The sequence below is a fragment of the Pleurodeles waltl genome, chromosome 3_1, assembly GCF_031143425.1.
Source record: "Pleurodeles waltl isolate 20211129_DDA chromosome 3_1, aPleWal1.hap1.20221129, whole genome shotgun sequence".
In the NCBI taxonomy this organism is placed as follows: Eukaryota; Metazoa; Chordata; class Amphibia; order Caudata; family Salamandridae; genus Pleurodeles; species Pleurodeles waltl.
In genome coordinates, this window is record NC_090440.1 from 441,723,900 (window position 1) to 441,737,249 (window position 13,350).

Here is a 13,350-nt window from a genome sequence, read left to right on the forward strand (position 1 = left end):
GGCCCCTGGGGGCCCCTGCAGTGCCCATGCCAATGGCATGGGCACTGCAGGGGCCCCCGTAAGAGGGCCCCACTTTGTATTTCAGTGTCTGCTTTGCAGACACTGAAATACGCGACGGGTGCCACTGCACCCGTCGCACATACCCACTCCGCCGGCTCCATTCGGAGCCGGCTTCCTCGTGGGGAGGAGTTTCCCGCTGGGCTGGAGGGCGGCCTTCTGGCGGTCGCCCGCCAGCCCAGCGGGAAAGCCAGAATGGCCTCCGCGGTCTTTCGACCGCGGAGCGGCCATATGGCGGCTCCCTCCAGGCGGGCGGCGACCTCCGCCCGCGGGGGTCAGAATGACCCCCTTTATATCTATTGTTGTTTTACTGTATAACAGTGTAATGGTTTTAATTAACTATGCACATTAGAAATTGACTCAAAGTTGACTAACAAACCCACTCTCATTCAGATGCATGAACAATATGGACCTTGTTTAGAAATTTAAAATCGTTTAGAATATATATGTGGAGCTAGTCTTGAGCAGTGATAAAGTAACAATAAAATAGGATGAGGAACTAGTTTATACAGACGTACTTTTGGAGAAAAAAAACTTTGGCAGGCAGCTATCATGTCTTAGTGGTTCACTGGGCAATGCTTTTGTTTCCCGATTTCTCAGAAACAAACCCTTTCTGTTGAGGTTTGTTTCTGAGAAAGAAAAAAGAAATTACCTAGCACTTTGGGGTCATTTCTTCTTTTTCTTGCCTGCGACTGCCATGGCCCGCAGTGGTACTAAGAAAAACTAATGACTGTCAGATGGCCCTGCATTGGGTGGGCAATCCAAAATTCAGTAGTTGGCAGCGTGGTGGTTGATGGGCTATTGGCTAGAGGTTTTTAGCAGTGGAGAAAGACTAAGCTATGCCACTAGAAACCAGACAGTTCGCTCACTTCTAAATGAGAGCAGAGACCTGCAATTATACCCCCCAAAAAAACTGCATTACTTTTTCCACCAGCAGCACCCAAAATAACCTAGGTTTTGGCTTTGTTTGATATTTCTTTGATTCAGTATACCTTTCATACACATGTTCACATAAGATATACTAGGTAACAGCATATCTTATAATTAATTGTTCTCATGTTCTGAAGTGCTCTGGTGGCCCCATAAGCTGTCATAAACAGCAATAAAGTGTTGACTGTGATGCAAACTGTAATTGTTTACAAATGCAGGACAGAAGGTATAGCCTTCCAGGACATCATTCAACAAAACTGGTCCTACAGTGTGAGCATTGGTCAAGCAACAGCCACAATCCCTGGCAGGGTGAACCACAAAAGCCACTAAACTAATCTGTACTTAACCCGTGGTAGCGTGGAACAAAAAGTAGTCAAGCTTAACTTAGAGGCAAATTGTAAAGTATGTATACAGCACATAAACAGTAACGTGAAAACACAACACAAGAAAAATCCCTCACCAATTTAAAAACATAGAATATATTTTATTAAATTATTGACATCAAATCAACAAAAATCCAATCAGGAGAACCAGAGTTATGAATTTTTTAAAATTGTTGAAAAATGTAGCACCTAAAAGATCAAAGCGTCAACTGCAGACATCTAGTCACGTGAGACTGGATCAAAGTTGAAAAATATGGCCAACCGTGATGGAAGGAGGTTCGGATAGAAGAATTGGATTGGGTTTGGTCAATGATTACCTTCAGACTTGAAAGAATTTTCAAGAAAAATGTTCTAAGAGGGAAAGGTTCAGTGGGACAAGGCTGCAGGCAGTGTCCGAGGAGGGAGCGTTGTTGTCAGAGAGCCTCTGGATAAAGTGTGGTGAAGATTTCTACCTTCAGACTTAGGGGGTCATTCTGACCTCGGCGGTAAAAGGCCCTTACCGCCGGTCAGAAGTCCGCCAGTCTACCGCCGCGGCCGCGGTAAACCGCCACGGTCATTCTGACCACCAACTGTGAAACCGCCAAAAATCCGACATCCAAGGAAGGCCGCCACATCAGCGGGCCGCGGAAAACTGGAGATGACCAAACCTCCACCGTCACGCCAACACAAACACGCCCATGCCATTCTGACCCACGAATCCACGCGGCGGTCTTTCAACCGCGGTATTCCATTGGTGGTACACACCGCCGCGGTCAAAATACACACCCAGCTCCAAAACACTGCCACATTGGACATTTTGAAATACGCACACCTGAGACACATACAAACAACACTCCCACACATCCAATCAACTATAAAACACACACCCACATCACCCACAAACCCCCACTAGTTGGAAATCGGAGCGAAGGCGAGAGCGAGAGAGATAGAGATAGAGAGAGCGAGCACAGCAATAGAAAACCCCAACACACACAGGAACCCAACTTCATCACCCACACCACATCTACGCACACATCACCACATATCACCACGCACATTACCACAAACACCACCCCACACCTCATCCACACCACCCCATGGCACCCCAAAGACACCCAAGGTTTTCGGACCAAGAACTCCGGGTCATGGTGGAGGAAATCATGAGGGTTGAGCCCCAGCTCTTCGGCACACAGGTGCAGCACACCACCATAGCAAGGAAGGCTGAGCTATGGCAAAGGATCGTAGACAGGGTCAACGCTGTGGAACAGCATCCCAGAAATCGGGAAGATATCAGAAAGCGATGGAACAACCTACGGGGGAAGGTGCGCTCGATGATCTCCAGTCACAACATCGCTGTGCAGAAGACTGGCGGCGGACCCCCACCCACTCCACCCCAATTCACAGCATGGGAGCAAGAGGTGGTAAACATCCTGCATCCTGATGGCCTCGCTGGAGTACACGGAGGAATGGACTCTGGTAAGTCGAATCTCAACTACTTCACCCCCCCCAACCACCAGCATGCCAACCCCCACCCCCCCACCCCCAATATCACCCCCCAGCACATAACCTCCCTGCCAATGTCTCACCAGCACAACCCACCCTAAACAACACCAACCCCTGAATGCCAACACAAACCATAGACAGCCACCACCAAAGCATGACCATTGCACATACCCATACACCCCCCCCCCCCCAAAACCCTCACAACACCTCCCACAAGGGAATGTCAGCACTGGGGGACAAGGGCACTCAAAATGCACGCCATGGCACACACAGAAACAATAACCATACTCCTTTACCCCTGCAGGGCCCGAACGCCAACACACCGCCACGGACGGTCCAGATTTGTCCATCCCACCCCCAGAACAGGCCCCCAGCGAGGACAGCAGCTCTGTCGACCTAGAACCTGACGACCAGCCCGGACCATCGGGGACCTCTGGACAGTCGGTTCCCCACACACAGACACAGGCCACAGCAGACCCAAACCCCTCTGGGAACACCAGCACAGCTCCCACCCAGCGGGCCCATGCCTCTGTCTCGCGGACGCGTCAATCAGCGGTGTGTCCGCCACTACAAGGCACCCAGGCTGACCCAACACCCCAACAACAACAGGGACCTGGGGGCAGTGGTAGTGGGCACACCGTCCAGGGGACAGAGGCCCGGGGAAACAGGGCAACTGGGAGGGCTGCTGTGCGACAGGGGGGGGAGGAGAGGCCCAGGGAACCGACTCTCCAAGAGGCCCTCACCACCATCATGGGAGCATATCATCACTCCCAGGAGACGATAGCGACGGTACTGGCCAGGTTCACCGAGATCCAGGCACAGCAGGAGGAACGGTACATGGGGTTCAGCAATGAACTCCGGGACATCGCTACCGCTATGGGGACCATAGTCCAGGCCCTCAACCGGATAGAAACCACATTGCGGGACCATGTGGCACCGCAAAGGGCCCCTGTCACTAGCCAGGAACAGCCTACCACCTCCGCCGGCGCTAGTGGTCAGGAGGCCCCCACAGAACGACGGGCCACCAGAACCCCACCTCCTGCTGAAGAACAACCACCCCGCAAGAGGAACCTGAGATCTCAAAGGAAGACAGAGTAGGATGCCAAGACCCCCGCCAGCCTAATATCCCCCCGGATGTCATTCCACTGTCCCACAGTGTCACCCTGTCCAACCTTGAACTGCCCCTGCTCCATCCTTCCACAGCCATATGAACAATGCACCTGTGCGACCGAGAACTGGACTCTACCATGGACATAACTCCACCCTCACCCATCACCGTTTTAATATCATGTACCAATATATAGCACTAAAAATAAATCACTCATTGCACAGAAATCATTCTGGAGTCAGCCTGTATTAATTACAAATGTATAACACATTACTTATCAATAATGTTCTGTTATTTATGTGTGGACAACATACCGATGTCAATAAGCATTAGTCCATGGGCTAACCAAGCAGAAGTCACGCAGTGGGTCATACAGCACTGAAAAGGGAAGGGAAAAGTAAACTTCAGTTTAAAAGAACTGGGGGGAAATACACAAAGTAAAGATGCAGGGGGCATTCAGTAAATGTTAAATGGCGTGGGTGATTCCTACCTGTGTGCTACTGTAAATACTGTTGGATAACACTGTCCCAGTTGTCTGGGTCGTCCTCTTCGTCTTCCTCCTCTTCACTCTCCGCAGGCTCCACAGCTGCTTCAACACCACCATCTGGACCATCCTCCTGCAGGAAGGGCACCTGACGTCGCAATGCCAGATTGTGAAGCATACAGCAGGCCACGATGATCTGGCACACCTTCTTTGGTGAGTACATCAGGGATCCCCCTGTCATATGTAGGCACCTAAACCTGGCCTTCAGGAGGCCAAAGGTTCTTTCTATGATCCTCCTAGTTCGCCCATGGGCCTCATTGTACCGTTCCTCTGCCCTGGTCCGGGGATTCCTCACTGGGGTCAATAGCCAAGGCAGGTTGGGGTAACCAGAGTCACCAATTAGCCACACACGTTGTCTCTGTAGCTGTTCCATCACATAAGGGATGCTGCTATTTCGCATCACATACGCGTCATGCACTGACCCAGGGAACTTGGCATTCACATGGGAGATGTACTGGTCAGCCAAACAGACCACCTGGACGTTCATCGAATGGTAACTTTTCCTGTTTCTGTACACCTGCTCATCGTCTTTTGGGGGTACTAAAGCCACATGGGTCCCATCAATGGCACCAATTATGTTGGGGATATGTCCAAGGGCATAAAAATCACCCTTCACAGTGGCCAAATCAACCTCCTCAGGGAATACAATGTAGCGCCGCATGTGTTTCGTCAGGGCAGACAACACTCTAGACAAGATTTTTGAAAACATAGGCTGAGACATTCCAGATGACATGGCCACTGTTGTCTGGAATGAGCCACTTGCCAAAAAATGGAGGACTGACAGAACCTGCACTAGAGGGGGAATTCCTGTGGGTTGGCGGATGGGGGACATCAGGGCTGGCTCCAGCTGGGCACACAGTTCATGTATAGTGGCTCGGTCAAGTCGGTATCGTAGTATGATGTGGCGTTCTTCCATTGTCGACAGGTCCACCAGCGGTCGGTACACGCGAGGATTCATCCTTCTCCTCGCAAGTCCCAGCGGACGGTGCCTAGGAAGGACAACATGGAGCACAGAGTCAAGCAAGTCACAGGTACGTTCACCACTGCATGCATAGCACACGATTATCTATGTATTGAAAGGCGTGTATGTGTGGCAATGCAAGGCCTAGGCCTGTGTGACGCAGTACAAATAATGCCATGTGGGCCCTTGAAATGGCGGCTGCCTGACCTGTGAAGTGGGACATTGGGATGTGAGGTCAATGCGCTGGCGTGGCACACCGTGGCGGTAGGCGGTCGAAGACCGCTATACGAAGCCGCATTGGCTAACATTGAGGCCTATGGGTTTCAGGAGCCAATGACGAGGTGCGCCGGCGGTCGCGGTACGCACCGCCGCGGTACGCACCGCCGCGGGCGTGACCGCCATTTTCTATCTGCTTAATCACTCGAGACCTGATCATCCACAGGAGAGGACCTATACTGCAAGTGCTGCTGTGACCTCGGTCTGGAAGTGACAATGGCTGCTGCGACTGGGGAAAGGGCCCCTGCCTTCACGTCTGAGGAGTTGGACAAACTTGTGGATGGGGTCCTCCCCCAGTATGCGTTACTCTACGATCCTCCAGACCAACAGGTAAGTACACTGGGTGCACATTGAATGGGCTATGCCTGTGTGGAGTGGGGTGGATGCTAAGTTGGTGGGGTGGGGGGCGAATGAGGAGTGCAACGCACAACAGATGAGAGCATGTGCCATATGGCAAGGTTGGGGAGGGGGGGCCAATCGCATCTAACATGCAGAAAAATGATGATTTTTCCTTCCCACCCTGTACATGTCAAATAGGTCAGCGCCCATCAGAAAGTGGACATTTGGCGTGCCATCGCCAAGGAAATCCGGGCCCTGGGGGTCCACGTCAGACGGGGCACCCACTGCCGCAAGAGGTGGGAGGACATCCGCCGCGGGACCAGGAAGACCGCCGAGTCACTGCTGGGGATGGCCTCCCAACCTAGGAGGGGTGCCAGTCGTACCCTGATGTCCCGGATCCTGGCGGTGGCCTACCCTGATTTGGATGGGCGCTTGAGGACATCACAGCAGACACAAGGGGGTGAGTATCAGCACATTCTGCTATCTCTCTGCGCAGTGGAGGTGTCTGGGTGGGGGAGGAGGGTTGGGGGTGACATTAGGCCAGGGCGCTTTCTGTAGTGTAGTCCTCTCCTTTAGGCATGGCCCTGTGCTCCCGGCCCCCACCTCTGTAGGGTGACAAGTACAGCTATCGATGGTCCAGCATCACACATGTGCCCCTTTGTCGTCTCTAGACCTGTTGTCCTAGTCAGAAGTACTGGGTAGTGTACCCCGAATGCGTGGCTTAGTGCATGAGGCTCCTGTGTCTGTCCTCTCCGCCAACGGTGTTGACATTGCATGCACTCAACCTGGTCTTCGTTTTTCTCCCCCCACCCTTCTTCTTCGTCTTCTTGTGCATCTGTGCATTAGCATCATCAGGCGGAGGAGAATTGGTATCGGAGCACGAGGGAGCTGCAGGTCACAAGGCCCCGGTGGGACCAGGAACAGACACCGAGGGCACCAGTGATCCGGAGGGCGAGGGGAGCACCACAACGGGGACCGGTGGTGACACCAGCGACAGCGACACGTCCTCGGATGGGAGCTCCCTAGCGGTGGCGGCAACATCCGGGCCCCCCGCCTCTACAGGTACAGCCGCCACCCAGCGCACCAGTCCCGCCCTCCCAGCAGCCCCTCAGCCTACGCTCCGTGCCCGCTCGCCCAGGAAGGCGGGCGTCTCCTTCGCCCCAGGCACCTCAGCCCCTGCCACCCCTGCTGCCCTCAGTGAGGAGGTCATTGACCTCCTGCGGACCATCATTGTTGGGCAGACTACCCTTTTGAATGCCATCCAGGGGGTAGAAAGGGAGGTGCATCGGAGCAATGCCTACCTGGAGGGCATTCATTCGGGTCAGGCTGCCCATCAACGATCGTTCAATGCTCTGGCCTCAGCACTGACGGCAGCCATTGTCCCTGTCTCCAGCCTCCCTCTTCTGACTGCCTCCAGCCTGTCTCTGTCTCCTGTTCCTCAGCCTATCCCATCCACACCATCAGACCAGCCTGCACACACCTCAACACCCAAGGGCAGCTCATCCAGACACAAGCACCACAGAACCCACAAGCATTCACGCAAGCAACACCCAGATGCAGACATTCCAACAGTCACTACCACCTCTGTGTCCCCCTCCTCCTCGTCTCCCTCCTCCCTCCCTGTGACGTCTACACTCACACCTGCATGCACACCACCATCAGCCAGTGCTTCCATCACCAGCACACCCTCCAGTCTAGTCCGCACACGTGCAGTCACCACCCCCACTACCATTTACACGTCCCCTGTGTCCTCTCCCACTGTGTCTGTCACCCCCTCTTCCAAGACACACAAACGCAGGCAGACACCCACCCAACAGCCATCCACCTCACGACAGCCTCCAGCACAAGCACCTGCACCCAAAGACAGCACACCTGACTCTCCTACAACCACATCCTCTTCCTCCACTTCCATCACCACTTCTCCTACCTTTTACCTTGGTCCTAAGAAAGTTTTCCTTGCTAATCTTGACCTCTTTCCCTCCACTGACCTACCCCCTCCATCTGCAAAGAGTCCCAAGAGCACCTCAGCCACCACCAGCCCAGCTTCGAGTGTCACTGTGGTGCATGGGTTCTGGAGCCCACCCTTTGCCAGCAGTGACACTTCAATCAGCAGCAAGGGGACAGCCAGCCCCCCACCAGGCAAGAAGACCAGGAAGCTAAAGGGCCGCCGTGAGAGGACTGACACGGCTGCCCCCAAGGAGCAAAGTTCACCCACTTCACCAGCCACAACATCTAGGGGAGGCAAGGGCCCGAGAGCCCCATCTAAGGAGCGAAAGGGCAGCAGGGCGGAAAAGTCAGCCAGCAGGAGCGCGGAGCAGGAGGGGCCCACAAGCCCCATCCCGGGTGTTAGGAAGGACACCAAAGGGCCCAGGACTCTGTCACCGAAGGGTCCAGCAACAGCACGGTCGGAGGGCGACTGAGCAGGGAGTCCAGGCCAGGTCTGGCTCCCTTGACCTACTGGACGAGCACCGCTGAACAGGGCCCTGCCGTGGAGAGGAGCACCGCTGAACAGGGCCCGCCGTGCAGAAGAGCACCGCTGAACAGGGCCCCGCCGTGGAGAGGAGCACCGCTGAACAGGGCCCCGCCGTGCAGAAGAGCACCGCTGAGCAGGGCCCCGCCGTGCAGAAGAGCACCGCTGAACAGGGCCCCGCCGTGCAGAAGAGCACCGCTGAACAGGGCCCCGCCGTGGAGAGGAGCACCGCTGAACAGGGCCCTGCCATGCAGAAGAGCACCGCTGAACAGGGCCCCGCCGTGCAGAAGAGCACCGCTGAACAGGGCCCCGCCGTCTCAAGCACCGCTCCGCTGGGCCCTTCATCTCAAGCACCGCTCCGCTGGGCCCTTCATCTCAAGCACCGCTCCGCTGGGCCCTTCATCTCAAGCACCGCTCCGCTGGGCCCCGCCGTCTCAAGCACCGCTCCGCTGGTCCCCGCCGTCTCAAGCACCGCTCCGCTGGGCACTTCATCACAAGCACCGCTCCGCTGGGCCATTCATCTCAAGCACCGCTCCGCTGGGCCCCGCCGTCTCATGCACCGCTCCGCTGGGCCCTTCCTGTTAAGCACCGCTCCGCTGGGCCCCGCCGTCTCAAGCACCGCTCCGCTGGGCCCTTCATCACAAGCACCGCTCCGCTGGGCCCCGCCGTCTCAAGCACCGCTCCGCTGGGCCCTTCATCACAAGCACCGCTCCGCTGGGCCATTCATCTCAAGCACCGCTCCGCTGGGCCCTTCATCACAAGCACCGCTCCGCTGGGCCCTTCCTGTCAAGCACTGCTCCGCTGGGCCCCGCCGTCTCAAGCACCGCTCCGCTGGGCCCTTCATCACAAGCACCGCTCCGCTGGGCCCTTCCTGTCAAGCACCGCTCCGCTGGGCCCCGCTGTCTCATGCACCGCTCCGCTGGGCCCTTCCTGTCAAGCACCGCTCCGCTGGGCCCCGCCGTCTCAAGCACCGCTCCCCTGGGCCCTTCATCACAAGCACCGCTCCGCTGGGCCCCGCTGTCTCAAGCACCACTCCGCTGGGCCCTTCATCACAAGCACCGCTCCGCTGGGCCATTCATCTCAAGCACCGCTCCGCTGGGCCCTTCATCACAAGCACCGCTCCGCTGGGCCCTTCCTGTCAAGCACCGCTCCGCTGGGCCCCGCCGTCTCAAGCACCGCTCCGCTGGGCCCTTCATCACAAGCACCGCTCCGCTGGGCCATTCATCTCAAGCACCGCTCCGCTGGGCCCCGCCGTCTCATGCACCGCTCCGCTGGGCCCTTCCTGTCAAGCACCGCTCCGCTGGGCCCCGCCGTCTCAAGCACCGCTCCGCTGGGCCCTTCATCACAAGCACCGCTCCGCTGGGCCCCGCCGTCTCAAGCACCGCTCCGCTGGGCCCTTCATCACAAGCACCGCTCCGCTGGGCCATTCATCTCAAGCACCGCTCCGCTGGGCCCTTCATCACAAGCACCGCTCCGCTGGGCCCTTCCTGTCAAGCACCGCTCCGCTGGGCCCCGCCGTCTCAAGCACCGCTCCGCTGGGCCCTTCATCACAAGCACCGCTCCGCTGGGCCCCGCCGTCTCAAGCACCGCTCCGCTGGGCCCTTCATCACAAGCACCGCTCCGCTGGGCCCCGCTGTCTCAAGCACCTCTCCGCTGGGCCCTTCCTGTCAAGCACCGCTCCGCTGGGCCCCGCCGTCTCAAGCACTGCTCCGCTGGGCCCTTCATCTCAAGCACCGCTCCGCTGGGCCCCGCCGTCTCAACCACCGCTCCACTGGGACCCGCCGTCTCAAGCACCACTGGCACAATGACAGTGCCGGATCTGTCTCGAGCTACTGTTCATGGTTCACTGTGCCCACCATGCCTCCTCCTTGACCGGTGGAGACTGTTATCCACCTGATGGACTGTGGCTTTGCACTCCCCAGGATGGCCGAGTGGCCAACCCACCCACTGTAGAGACTTGAGAGACTGTGGCTTTGCACTCCCCAGGATGGCCGAGTGGGCAACCCACCCACTGTAGAGACTTGAGAGACTGTGGCTTTGCACTCCCCAGGATGGCCGAGTGGCCAAGCCACCCACTGTAGAGACTTGAGAGACTGTGGCTTTGCACTCCCCAGGATGGCCGAGTGGGCATGGTGGCCCCTTCGTGGATCTGGCGTCGTGGAATCATGTGGCTGTGGTGCCCCCCCCCCTTCCCTTCCCCCTGAGGTGCCTGTGGTTTTTTCATCAGATGCCCCTGCAGTGTTCTCTCCAAAGGACTCAGGTCTCCTGTGTGGGCTTTGCCCTTGTGTTGCTACACTTTGGCCCACGGACACTTGGAATCTCGTTAGATGTGCAGGACTTATTGCCTCGGTTTATCGTATGCACTGGATATTGAATTTGGATTTTTGATTTGTTATTGCTATTTGACCGTGACTTTTCAGTGGTTTTTATTTCCCATAAATTTCGAGTCACTATTTAAATATGTCCTTGTTTTTTTTACGGGGGTTTGGGTGGTTTCACTGTGACTTGTTGCTCTGCATTGGTGTGTACATGGTTTGGGGGGGTGGGTGTATCGCGTATGTGTGTGCACGTAACCTTTCGTCCTCCCCCCTCCCCTGTGTCGTAGGTGCAGTACTCACCGTTGTCGTCTGCGCCGGCGTTCGTACTCGTGGTAGATGAGCAGGTAGACGAGAGCAGGTAGGATGTTTAATTCGGGTTCCATGCTGTCCTCCTTCTTCGTGGAGTGCGTAGAGGTGCGCGTTTTCCCGTTCGTAGTCTGTTTCCGCCGTGTTTTTATCAGCGGTGCTCCCGCCCCGGAAAAGGTGGCGGATTGGCCGGTCATGATAGTGTGGGCGGTACATTGTCTGCCGCCTGTCTGTTGGCGGTGACCGCCAAGCTGTTTGTCGGTCCCGCCGTGGCGGTCGGAGTGTTAATGTGGCGGCCTGTGTTGGCCGCTTTATCACCGACCGCCAGGGTCAGAATTCCATTTTTTGGACCGCCGGCCTGTTGGCGGGTTGCCCGCCGCTTTATCACCGACCGCCAGGGTTAGAATCACCCCCTTAGTCACTTGGTTCGAAGTCAAACATTTCCAGCGTGACGAGGCAGGAGGCAGCAGCTGAAGACAGTTCCAGGAAGTCAGATACCCCGTTGGTGAAGGACTGATGAACAGGATTTGCTGCTTTGGAGAAGAACGTAGCGAGAGCATCCGCGAAGTCAGGGCAACCAGCTATGCATCATGGGCAGATTGACGAGCAGGTTGATCCCAGTCTTCCCTTGGTTCCCAGAGCACTCTTTAGCCAAAACATTTCTCAGACCAAAGTTTTGGATGTTGGCTATCTGGGTACCTTAGCACAACAACCAAGGGTCCAGGAATGGTGGAGCACCACTTGGGGGTTCAGGACTTACTCAGGCTGGGTCCAGGTGGTTCAAGATGGTGGGAGCCTTTTATGTTCCTGTGGCTTTGAACAGGAGGACAGAGGACTAGCTCTTAGAGACACTCTGGAAGTCCTGGGTTCAGGAGAAGAAGCAAAGCTCATACAGCAGGGCTGGCCTCTGAGGCTAATAAGCAGGCTCCAGGCTACAATGCAGTCCTTCCAGGTACATCAGAGCAGTCTTGCAAAGTGCACAGCAGGTCACAGCAGCAGGTAGTCCTTTGAGAGTCCTTGCGCAGGTCCAGAAAGCCAACTGAAGAGTGGGTCTGAGAGCCCTATTTTTATATCTGCTACCTCCTTTGAAGTTGGGAAAAGTTTCTGGACGCTTCTCTTTGAAGGGCTTGGAATTTTGTGACTTCCCTGTCCTGGCTCCAAGCTGGATGCAATGACAGTGTGGAGGTGATAAACCATTTGTGTGGAGGCAGAGCACAGCCCCCCACACCCCCATCCTCCCAGCAGATGACCCATTCGGGAACATCGGAACACCTAATCCCTTTATTGTATGACTGTCTGGGAGGAATTCATAAACTGTCAGGTACACCCAGTCATGTGACCCAGGGGAAGCTGTAGGCACCAAGGGGGTCATTCTAAGTCTGGCGGGCGGCGGAGGCCGCCCGCTAGACTTCCCCCCTCCAAAATACCGCTCCGCGGTCGCAAGACCGCTGAGGGTATTTTGGCTTTTGCACTGGGCTGGCGGGCGACCGCCAAAAGGCCGCCCGCCAGCCTAGTGCAAAAACCCTTCCCACTAGGACGCCGGCTCAGAATTGAGCCGGCGGAGTGGGAAGGTGCGACGGGTGCAGTGGCACCCGTCGCGTATTTCAGTGTCTGCAATGCAGACACTGAAATACAAAGTGGGGCCCTCTTACGGGGGCCCCTGCAGTGCCCAAGCCATTGGCATGGGCACTGCAGGGGCCCCCAGGGGCCCCACGACAACCCATACCGCCATCCTGTTCCCGGTGGGAGAACCGCCAGGAACAGGATGGCGGTATGGGCTGTAAGAATCCCCCATGGCGGCGCAGCAAGCTGCGCCGCCATTGGGGATTCCCAGGGCAGCGGAAAACTGGCGGGAGACCGCCAGTTTTCCTCTTCTGACCGCGGCTGAACCGCCGCGGTCAGAATGCCCTGCGGGGCACCGCCAGCCTGTTGGCGGTGCTCCCGCCGACCCTGGCCCCGGCGGTAAGGAACCACCGGGGTCAGAATCACCCCCCAAATGGCTAAGTGTAGGAAAATGCCAACTTTCTAACAGTGGCTTTTCCAAAATTGTATTTCAAAATCTGAGTTTAATATTAAAGGGGATTTTTCAATACAATTTCATAGACAACAAACATGAAATGCTTACCTGGTCCTAGTCAAAAGCACTTACTAAATATAAGAAGGCAACCCAGTGTTA